This window comes from Myotis yumanensis, unplaced genomic scaffold (assembly GCF_028538775.1).
Source record: "Myotis yumanensis isolate MYYU_CA2020_CCGP unplaced genomic scaffold, mMyoYum1.0.hap1 SCAF_3, whole genome shotgun sequence".
In the NCBI taxonomy this organism is placed as follows: domain Eukaryota; kingdom Metazoa; phylum Chordata; class Mammalia; order Chiroptera; family Vespertilionidae; genus Myotis; species Myotis yumanensis.
The window spans coordinates 10,066,303-10,079,087 of NW_027223754.1; positions in this window are offsets into that span (position 1 = coordinate 10,066,303).

Here is a 12,785-nt window from a genome sequence, read left to right on the forward strand (position 1 = left end):
TAAATAGTTTATAAGCAATGTGTATTATAAAGATTCAATGTTACTTTTCTCATCTAACCCTAAAACACTTTCTTTTAGTCTGTTGTTGCCAACAGTTCCTTGTATATAACATTTAAGCAAAGGACTATAAGAAGGAAATGTGAAATTAGTTGTAGAGATAAAGGCTATTAATGTAGATCTTAGTGGGTTGGGAAGTTGGATGTTCTGGGCACATTCTACAGGTAGAATTCTGTTAGATGGAATCAAACATCTCACAAATAAACTATCCCTGAAAATATGTCAGTTTTATAGAGAAAATGGCTAGTTTTGTGGAGATTCAGTTGGACAGAGACTCCTTTGGGTGCATACGCACTCACACAGAGAAATAAACTCGTCATCTGAGCAAAGTTTTAATAATAAGACTGTGGAAATATCTTTGGAACATATAAACATTCTTTGTAGAGGACGTATTCATTTTCCATGTCTGTTTAAATTACTCTCTTGCAAAGTATTCGGTAGACTTTATGAACATGCAGGATGGTAGATAGAAACCTAAATTATATTCTAATATCTTTGGAATGTGCCTATCTTGAACATATCACAATCACTTCAAAAGAAGTAATTCATGTTGCCTCATTTGGAGCTGTGTGATGTAAATTCTGAAGTTGCACAAATTGACCATGATGGTTATTACAGTATTAACATGGCTGTATATCTCTTTAGTTAGTTTACATGCTTAATTAATCATGTTTCATTTTCTCTCTGGCTTTTATAGCAGTTTCTCTGACTTTTAAATTAAATGATTGGTGAAAGAGAACATCCTCTGAGGATTCATGACTTCTCCCATCTTTACAGAAATCCCTTCTCAGAAGAGACAAATTGGCTCCTCATTGAAGCCAAGACCGGCACGAGTGGGGCTGGATGTGAAAAGTCAATGCTAACAGCAACTTCAAGATCAAAACTTTTGAAGGATGTTTCTGACACTTACTGTGTGGCCTATGGGACTGTACTTCACCTTTCTTTGCTTCATTTCACTTGTCAGTTAAAAAGGGCATAATCTTTATATCTGCAGTGCCTTGTAAGTCACTGTTCGATTTTAATGAACACTTTCTTCATATTAAAGCAAGCCTGCATTATTAACAAATGATACAGTCACAGGGAAAACTCCCTGCCTACTTGGAGAACCCAGGGGACAGCTTTCTTGCCCATCATTCCGCTTCACCCCTTTGCAAATCCATCAGCCTTGGACCACACTAAAGGTCACTACACAGAGGATTTGCAGACTAAGCCCAAAAGGATCAAGTCCTGGATTTCAATCTACCTACTCAAAACACCTCTCTAGTCCCCAGAAGAAATAAAACCTGGAAACACTTAGGGAAGAATAAAATCTTATTTTTTATTGAGAGCCAAAATGCTATCCACAGCATCTGCTTCCTAGGACATAGCATTCAATAGCCACACAAGAGAAATCTGACTTTGGATGTAACGCTCCAGGTTCACAAATATTCTGTGAACAGCTCCAGAACAAGTCTCCTACAGCTGTTTCTTCACATGGAGTGATTAATTAGACTCAGAGAATCTAATATTTGAAATATCTAGCCATTCATTCCTTTTCTTACCTTCTATCTAGCGTTCCCATTCTAATGGCGAATACCAAAAAGAAAGATCTTAAATCCAGATCCGTCAATTCTAATTGTCATTCACAGAGCAAACATATTTTAGGGAGGCAAAGACTTGAACGAAAGATTAACATTAGATTTGGGAACTATTTCCCTTAGGATCATAAACTTTCTTCACATTATTATTAGCCTACATTCTTTAGTGGTAATGAGTATTACTATGACTATTGCTGTCAGTCCCATGACTTCAAATTTATTTATTGCTTCTTATGTAGCACCAAGCACTGAACTAAGAGTTTCACATGCTGCACAAACCCATCAGGTGGCCATTGTTATCACCCTCCTTTAATAACTGTGTAAAGAGGTTAAAAATACTTTTGAGATCTCAGCACTGGGAACTGGGGGCAACAGCATTCAAATCCAGCTTTCTAGCTTCAAAATTGTGCTCTCTCTTAATTACTTGGCAACATCCTGTCTGCTAAATAACACAATGCAGTATTTGTTAAATATCTTTTATACAAAGGTTTGCAGATGTAGGATTAAAATCATTTTATAAAATAGATTTTTGGTGTAATAAAAATTACCAATGTATTCTGCAAACTTTATTGTTTAAAGAGTAGAAGAAACCATTCGTCCTTTCCATGAGCAGGAGTGAGTATTGCTTTCCTTTTTTCAGTTTTCTTCTGCCTCAAATCTGTAGTTTCTGTGTTTAAAAACTCCAAGGAATTCTCTAGTCTCCTGTGGGGACAGGAGAAGGAGCTGGGAAGAAAGACATATTGACCATGTGAGAAAGGGGATTGAAATGATAGACACAACTTGTCAACATTTTCTATTATTAATTTTGAATACCCAAACATTAGTCTGACATTCTTTTTTTCTTTTTGATTAAGGTATTACATATGTGTCCTTATCCCCCCATTCCCCCCCCCCCCCCCCACTCATGCCCTCACCACTCTGGTGTCTGTTTCCATTGGTTAAGCTTATATGCATGCATACAAGTCCTTTGGTTGATCTCTCCCCCTTCTTCCCTTCCTCCCCTATCTTCCCTGTAAGGTTTGACAGTCTGATCGATGTTTCTCTCTCTCTGAATCTGTTTTAGCAGCACAATTGACCATAGCTAAGATTTGGAAACGGCCTAAGTGCCCATCAACAGATGAGTGGATTAAAAATTTTGGTACATCTACACAATGGAATCATATGCGGCAGTAAAAAAAGAAGGAATTCTTACCATTTGCAACAGCATGGATGGAACTTGAGAGCATTATGCTAAGCGAAACAAGCCAGTCAGAGAAAGATAAATATCACATGATCTCATTCATTTGTGGAATATAATGACCAACATAAACTGATGAACAAAAATAGTTAGACATTCTTTTGTGTGTTTCTCAAAATGTAAGTTTCTAATAATTTACTTTTAAAATAAATTGTATTTTCATTTAAGTAACACATGTATATAGTAAATACTTAAATAGTAAATACAAAAGGAGATATAGTAGGAAATGTTTATCTTCTCCATTCATCTTTCTCCATTCTCTAGAATTACTGTCTAGATTGAAAGACATTCGATTCCTTTAGCTCATTCCATTGGTGGCAGGCCTTCATATCTCTCAATAATATGCTTATGAGGCCAGCACTTGACTTTTTAACTGCTGACATCTATTATAAAAAGCATGATATGAATATAATTATTTCACAATTTGAGCTAACTCAGCATAATATAATATTGGTCACTGATGAATTAATTATTCTCTAGAAAACTAGTACATACTTTGTATGTTTTTTAATATAAAATTTTCTTCTCCATTTTCTCTGTCTAGAATGCTTATTCTTTTGATTTCCTAAATCAATTATCAAGTTAAAAAAGATTATTTCATCTTTTTAATATGTATTTTTAGAACTATTCTTTTCTTCCAAGCTTTTCTGTTTATTAATTTTATGCATCCATTTTCAAGTACCATTTCATGATGGTTCTCTAATGGTGGTCCCCTGATCAGCAGCATCAGCAACACATGGGAGGTTGTTAGAATTGCATATTCTCAGACTCTAACCCACACCTACTACTGAATCAGAAACTCAGGGAATGGGGGACAGCAATCCAATGTGCTCTGAAGTTCAAGAACCACTGACCTTGAGAGTTCACAGTGCAGATGGTAAAAAATATAAAAAATTGTATTTTATAATTATGTTATAAATTACAGTACAGGGAAGGAAATTGGGAGCAATAGAGGATGTGACCAAATGTGTGCATACTAGATATCAGTAATTTATTCAGGTACTTAGTAAGTTATATTAAAAGTGATGACTGGAATCGTTATATATTTTTCCAAGTGGCTAAGACAAACTTCCATTCTTGACTATAATTCCCCAAAACCAGACTGTTGGACAATGCTCAGGAATGACAACATGATGTTTGCTGTCTCCTGGAAAATTAGAAAAGTGAATACTTTTCATTATAGGTCGATGAATAAAGATAAATGCCAAAATGAGATCTTAGTTTAATCCTGGTGTTCTTGCAGCTTTCAGGGAAGAGGAAATACTTAGACTGCTGCCTTTGTCCCTCCTAAAAACTCGTGGGGAGGTTCAATAGCAATGGAATGATACCCCTTTTGGTGCTGAGTATATGCTGGACAGATGCAAACACTTTCCATCACAATCTCTTACCATTGCTGAGGGGAAATTGCATTCTTGGCTGTTTCTCTTTTAGTTATACATCAAAATTATATTTCCTTTTTACATATAGTAAAAACCTCAGACTAAGAATATGGAGAATAGAATGCTTTAGACGCTGTGCTGTTTCTTAATAAGCTGGGCATCATTGGGAAAGTCACTGCTCCCTGGTCCTCATATTTTCTCATCAGCAAAAGAGAAATTAGATTGTACGGTCCTCCGGCATCTAAGATCCTGAATATTAGTGATAAAATATAGAAGGAACCTAAACATAAGAAGGCGCCTCCAGGACATTGGTTCCCCACTCAAGTTGGAGAAACTCCAGAGCCTGCAACATTCTATCCTCTCGCCTTTGGGAGAAACCCATGACTCACAACTTGTCTTATCTTTTTTATTTTCCTTCCACAGCAGGGTCACATCTCTTGAGCTGCACCTAATAAAACTCATGCCAGAGAGGCAGTCGGCTGGGTGGTTCTCACCGTGGAGGAGTGACCAGGTCACCCCAAGGGTTCTGCGGTGGCTCCTGGTTAGTGAGGAGGGTTGCAGCTGGAAGGTGCTGGCCTGACTAATCCTTAGCATTCTCTACAAGGCAAGCTTTTAAATCGACTGTGCCATGCTGGCTAAAACTAGGAGGGCAGGCAGCACAGCCCCAAGCACACTTCAATCTCCTAATTTGAAAATCCCAGGATTGTAGAGGGAAAATGTGATATGGTGATATTTCTCATTAAGCTCTAGGCATCCTCACACTCATAATTTGAGTGAGAAAGATGGAATTATTTTATAGCCCAATGAGCTCCAGATTATTTATTCTACTCAGATCTTTTTTGCTTTGCCCTTACTAATTTAATAAGCAATCTGTATCATTAATACAGAAGATAAATAAGTTTTATAGGGAAGATCTAAAAACTGAAGTAGTAATATAAAAAAAAACACCGAGAACACAATTTATTTTTCTCAGTGGCAGATTGTATTTTCTGCCACTTCTGCATAAACGAGACAATATGGTCTTCTTCTGAAAGCCAGAATTGGCAAAAGAAAATGGTAGAGTCTCCACGGACTGGACTACTGGGGCCACAGTAACTTGATTTTTTAAAAATTTAAATTCTTTATTGTTTAAAGTATTACATAAGTCTCCTTCCCGCCCCTCCTTTGACCTCTTCCAGCCACTCCCACCCCTCCAGCACATGCCCTCACCCCGCTACTATTTGTGTCCACTGGTTATGCTCATATGCATGCATACAAGTCCTTTAGTTGATCTCTTACTCCCTTCCCCAACCTTCCCTTTTAGGTTGGACAGTCTGTTTTATGCTTCTATGACTCTGGCTCTATTTTTTGTTCATCAGTTTATGTTGTTCATTATATTCCACAAATGAGTGAGATCATGTGATATTTATCTTTTTCTGATTGGCTTATTTTGCTTAGCATAATGCTCTCCAGGTCCATCCATGCTGTTCAAATGGTAAGAGTTCCTTTTTTTTATAGCAGCATGGTATTCCATTGTGTAGATGTACCCCATTTTTTAATCCACTCATCTGCTGATGGGCACTTAGGCTGTTTCCAAATGTTAGCTATGGTGAATTGTGCTGCTATGAACATAGGGGTGCATATATCCTTCCTGATTGGTGTTTCTGGTTTCTTGGGATATGTTCCTAGAAATGGAATTACTGGGTCAAATGGGAGTTCCATTTTTAGTTTTTTGAGGAAACTCCATACTGTTCTCCACAGTGACTGCACCAGTCTCCATTCCCACCAGCAGCGCACGAGAGTTCCTTTTCTCCACATCCTCGCCAGCACTTGTCATTTGTTGATTTGTTGATGATAGTCATTCTGACAGGTGTGAGGTGGTACCTCATTGTTGTTTTGATTTGCATCTCTTGGATGATTAGTGACTTTGAGTATGTTTTCATATGTCTCTTGTTCATCTGTATGTCTTCTTTTGAAAAGTGTCTATTTAGGTCCTGTGCCCATTTTTTTTTTTTATTGGATTGTTTATCTTCCTTTTGTTAAGTTGTATGAGTTCCCTATAAATTTTGGAGATTAAACCCTTATCAGAGATAACATTAGTAAATATGTTCTCCCATGCAGTCGGCTTTCTTGTTGTTTTACCAGGAGCGACTATTAGAGAAGGTAACAAACACATGGAAACATCTGCAATACTTTCCCTTACATAGTTTGCCCTAAACACATTGCTTCTGCTATGGAAAAATCACTTTTCTGAAATAGCATTTAATTAAAAAACATCTGTCCCTTTAAACAACTGTACATTGAACAATAACTACATTAATATGAGTAAAGCCTCCAAAGAATAATTCTTTGGCATCATTTTCTTTGAAAAGGTCTCTGGGAGCCATGCCAGGAAAATACAATAAAATTTACTAGCTTAAAAGTTGTATCCATCGTCTATGCAGTTCTTTTTTTTTTTTTAAATCTTTATTATTTTATCAGAAATTTGAGAGCCTTCTTTTAGTTCATTTGAAAACTGCCTTATATTTTCAGTGTTATTGCTCTGTTTCAATGGTATGATATTATCATCTCTTTGCAAAATCATCTCCTTCCTTTGAAGTTGATTCCACACATTCCCAATGACCTATATTTTCCAGATAGTGATGCAAACCCTTCATCACTGAACTTCACAGGGCTCTCACCCCCGCCCCGCTACATTTCTTCACATGATCTCTTCCTCTCTTTGAATCATAAGTCATGAGGAGGCAGGGCCATCTCCAAAATCAATTCCTGGCAGAAGAGAAAGGGCCTCCATGCATCAGGAAACCATTTCAAAGGTTAACAGTTTATCCAAGGGCATTAATTAAAGCTCTTTAATAAATAACGATTCCGTGCTGTCAGAAGGTGGAGTGCATGAGGAGACAATTCCTGGGCTACAGCTTCCCTTGCAGAAAAGAAGCAAAGCTCTTCACAGAGAAAGCCTGTTAAGCACATTCACTTCCAGCTTGTTAGACGTAATAAATGAGGAGGAGAGACAGGCAGCGGAAGAGCCTTTAATTCAAGGAACAAAGGGCGTCTTCTACATTCTCTGGAATTGTCTTGTCTCTGAAAAATTCAAAGAGCACCGAAGATGGGGATAATTAAGCAAATGATTGATACCAAACCAAAGATGACTTTTTAGGTTCATTTGCTATCAATTTCCTTCAGGGAGAGTTTCTGTTTATTCCTTCTAGCATCGATCCCCACGGATGAGATTAAAAATGACACAGCCTTTGTTAAACTGTTTAAAAGAATTAGAAAATTTTCTTTCCTAGGGATTGACTGATGAGATTCTTTGTCAATTTACGAAAGGAGAACAGTGAAAAAATTATAGAATAAATCATTATAGTAACTTTAGTTAGGGAATTTTTATATTTATGTCCGCTATCAGCACTTGACAAAATAACATCAAAGGCAAGGAAATCAACAGCAGCCTGATTTTTGTTGGCACATGGTACTAAGACATATCAAGAGGAAGTGCAGGCATTAGAAATTGTAAGGCATTGTTGGACAAACAGAGACCCAGAGTAGTGAATTTACTCATTGCTCTCTACAATGTCACATATTTTTGAGAGGTGAGTAAGAGATATGTCATAGGAAGTACATGATGCAGAAAGAAAAGTCAGCTTAAAATATACTTAATAAAAATTCAAAAACTTAAGAGGTATAGTTTCTGTATTGAAATTATTCAATCTAGTTTTAAGTGGAGACATGACAGCCACTAAATCTATCTATCTATCTATCTATCTATCTATCTATCTATCTATCTATCATCTATCTATCTATCTATCTATCTATCTATCTATCATCTATCTATCATCATCTATCTTTCTATCTATCTATCATCTATCTATCTATCTATCTATCTATCTATCTATCTAATCTATCATCTACCCATCTAATCTAGTGTAGTTGATACACAGTTGCTAGAAGGAAACCAAAAATCTTTTCTCTAAGTTAAAGAGACAAAGCAAAGAGAGATATGACCATTTACAAGAAATATAGCTTCCAGACAATGAACACAACTCAATTGTTTAGGAGAATCAATAGCTTTCCTTCATTTTGAAGCCTGAAGAAATGTTTTCCATTAGTCCTCTTAAGGTGATCCCTGCTGATGTACCAGGCAATGTCTTTAATATGATCACCTCAGTGAATAGTGATTGATGAGCTTATTTTCAATACTCAACGTCTCTCAGTGTGTCTTAACAGCAGAGTGCTGACGCTTTATTCAGAGTGTTTGTACAAAAGTCTACAAAAACAGTATACTGGTAAACATACATTTTCTGATGGTCAGTCATGGCCTTAGGATAAATTTAGAATATGCAGATATATGGATAAATTCTAGCTCCATTGTTACTATGAATTGGAAGAGCACAAACTTCAAGGTTTCAATCAAAGGCAAGAACTGAAAAGTTAAGATATTTTGTGTTGCAATTTTAAAAGAGGTCCATAAAGTTAAAAAATATATCAAAAGGACAGAAGGTAGAATCAAGGTTCTTTTATTCAAACTAAGTATGATATTAGATGCTTTACTAGTACCAATGTAGACAAACTATGACATGAAGAAGTCATTTTTGAAAGTGGGGAAAAGGTGAGTAGCCTCATCCTCCGGCAGAGGTTTCAGCCGATGCCAACCGCTAGTTGTGAATTATAATCTTGTCTGTGAATACAAAGGGCTTTGGATGGCTGCCATAGCTCTCCAGTCCCCATGGTTTCAGTTGTAGTGAGTTCCTCTCCTTGCAACTGTTCGTTTCATTTTGAACAGAAAATTAACTATGCAAGGTGATCAGAAATGAATAGCATCTGTTTACCTTTTCTTACTAGTAGCATCTCTATTGTCGGAAGGACAATTTTTACTTTCTTCAAACCCAAATAAACTTAAGGGAACCTTTCTTCCATGTGCTATAAATGACTAGATAATTATTTTCCAATTAAAAAGTTTTTATTGCATCTACTCTCTTTTCCTTTTAATTCCCTTTAAATTTCTGAAAATATTATTTTTTCTGTCATAGCCATCTTCTTGATATAGTTGATCTTCTGGAGTACTTGAAAAACAGACTTTCTGTTTCTGTAGCCTATTGGCAGAGCAAAACCTCATTTTCTGCTCTGCTTTCCCTCCAATATGACCAAAAGGAACATAAAATCATGGGGATTTATGGAGGGAGATTGTCAGTCTTTTCTTATTTACTTGGACTGTGAGATATAAATTGACTTTGGGGTCCTTTCTTCAAGAATAAGTTGTTTGTTATCAAATACGTTCACGTTAGTGGATCAGGCATGGATAAGGTGTTTCTATTGCAACCTTGTTAAGTGTGTTAGAGTGCTCTGAGCTTGGGAATAATGGTTTGCTTTCTCGAGCAAACTTGGCTTTCATTTCTGACTACCTCATTTCAACACCCTTGGTCTAGTGGATAGTAAATGCCTTTTCATATAAAACTGAACAGTTTGAAGAGAGCTGAACTATGTATTGCAGCCATTCTAATAGACAGCAGATTATTACATGATTGCCTCAGCTGTTGTAGTCATTATTGATTGAAAAGACAGTCTAGGAGAGCCGATTATTAATGCTGTGGCTGCTCTGTGGCTTGCCCAGCTCATGTGCCCTGACTCAGTATTAATTATGGTGCTCTGGTGTTCAAGCAATAATCAAGACTTAAACGAAGCCCTAACCGGTTTGGCTCAGTGGATAAAGCATCGGCCTGCGGACTCAAGGGTCCCGGGTTCGATTCCGGTCAAGGGCATGTACCTTGGTTGCGGGCACATATCCAGTAGGGAGTGTGCAGGAGGCAGCTGATCGATGTTTCTCTCTCATCGATGTTTCTGACTCTCTATCCCTCTCCTTTCCTCTCTGTAAGAAATCAATAAAATATATTTTTTAAAAAAGACTTAAAAGAAAAATAGAAAGATAATAAAAACTACTTTAAAATATGAATGTGGCATAAGTTCCTATAAATCAGTCATCCAGATTCTTCAGCTGACTTGTGCAGTATTTAGGTAATGATTCCAGTCACAAATGGAAATGGTGGGGCATCTGATATTACTTTAAATATGTTGAAAACATTCACATATGTGAATAAAGGATTAGCCAAAATAATTAAAATTTAGCTGCAATTACAGAAGAGCATATTGCCTCCTATATCTCAGCACCATTATGTTTCTTTGCTATGGGACTTATTTATGTAGTGACTAATCTGGGGTATTCAGTAATTTACAGTGGGACTCCTCATCATCAGTGTGAATTAGCAAAGAGGCTCTGTGGTCCGTAGTAATTAGTTTGAGTAGAAAATGAGGAAAAGACAACACATTTTGAGGGCTGCTTGATATTACCTTTATCTTTCGTCAACGTCTGTTAGCTAAATATGGAATTTTAATTTCCTCCCTAATTATCGAGGCATAGCTCCCTGGCACAATTGCTTATTTTTACCTCACTCTTTTGAAATGTGTTATTTATGAACTTACACAGTAGTTCATGAACAGTTCTATGAATAAAAAGGGAAAAAAACTAACCAGTATTAAACAGCGACTACAATTATTAAGCCTGTTACTGGGCATCTTTGGTGATGTTATCTCATTTGGTCCTCCCAATAGCCCTTCAAAAATGAATATAAGGAAATGTGTTTTGCCAAGAGAAAACAAGATTGTTAATGTTGTTACTTCCTTAGCATCCCAGGTCTGGATGGGTAAACTGAGATTTGAACTTATGTCTAGTTCTAAAGCCCACAGTCATTGTGACAAAGCAGCACATCCTTTCATTTATCCTGAATTGGCTTAGATTTGACCATCTCATCAGCATTTCCTCTTAGTTGCCACTTGGAATATGATGCTTAATAGTTTTCTTGTCATGGAAGAGATATTGAAGCTCATATGTTTCTATCTCCCCTAGATTCTATGAAGACTAGTTCTGTAGTAATAAACATTCTTCTTATGTTGATATCAATCAGTTTCAGTCCAAATTGAATACCTGAAACTTGTCTTAACATTCTTTTTAAAGTGTGTACCTGCAATCCAAATGATTCTAGCAAGCTAGGTAAATACTTGTCATTTTGGTTATTGCCAACATAATAACAATGTTGACACTTTACTGCTTGTGAAGTATATTCTAGGCTTCCATCACACAAAAAACATGGCCAGGTAGGTTATGATCATCCAACTTTCTCAAATGAGAGAAATGTGGTGTGGGAAGGTGAAGAAATTCACCCATGGTCTTACAGCTGGTAAGGGGCAGTGTTAAACTAATATTTATACTTGACCATTGTAGGTTAACATTTTCTATTTTTCTGGTATTAGTTACATGTAATATTCTCTCCAATTTGGTATTGCATTTAGTAAGACTTGTTTTTGTTTGTTCTACCAAGAATTACAATGGAACTGCAACAATTCTTTCTACAAGGAGAATGTTAACAATCTACAATACTTCATCAAACATATTACTAAGAAATTAAAATACAAATCCTAGTCTTGCTATTCACAGGAAGGGAAAACAGCCCCTTATGCTTTCTAACATGTTCTCCCATGTGGTGTCCACTGCAGACCTTGATAGAATATCTCTGAATTTCCAGACAAGTACTGTTCAGAACATGCTTTTTGTGTCTTCCCCAAATCTCACAGGCGAAAAGGTTGTGGTGCCACTCACATGGATAACCAGCAATGAGGAGAAATTGATGTGAACTTAGATTAAAACAATGAAAATGCCATCTGCTTTGTGGTTAGATTATTAATCTTACTATGATCAATAGTCACATACAGCGATCTCTCTGTAGCTTTAGAAGGGAGATTCTGATTAAGCCCAAGTGTTGATGATGACGTCTGTAAATAGCCAAAGCTTACTGAAAATTGCCATTTACCAGCCCAAAAAAAATCTTGAAAGGAGAACATTATCAGAGGATTTATTTAAAATGGCTAAAAATCATATTTTAGGGACAGAAGATACTCTTACCCAATGGTCTTCCAAAACTAACTGTACAATGCTAGTTTACACATATTTTTACATTTTCTCATTCAGGCACATTATTAAATATAAACAATAATAGAAAGTAAAAATTATGAAGTAAAATATAATTTTCCTGTACTCCTACTGGGTCGTTTTATGACCTCTTTCCTCTTGGATTTTTACATTCCAATATGGACACCATTGCTTAATCCAAACTTTCACATAAATTAATTAGCTCATACAGCTGGTATAATTGGGTATTTTTAGTCCTAATCTCATCATGTTAGGTAAATTGTAGATTTTTCCTAGGAAAATAGCAGGCAGGAATTAAGCCACTTGTTTTTACAAATTCCCCAAACTGATATAAACCGGAGTGGAGCAAAATGTTCCTATTAATACTCAGCATCATTCAAACACCTTCTGTTGAATGTGTATTATGCCAGCTTCAAAGAGATGATCCAGCCAGACTTTGTAAAAGAGAAAGGCATTTGAATGGTATTTCTCTGCCAATTCATAGCCACCACTTCTAAACCATATTCTTTTCTCTGAGATAAATGCTGGAAGAAAGGAAGATACAAAAAAATGGGAGGAAAAGAACAGAGAAAGCG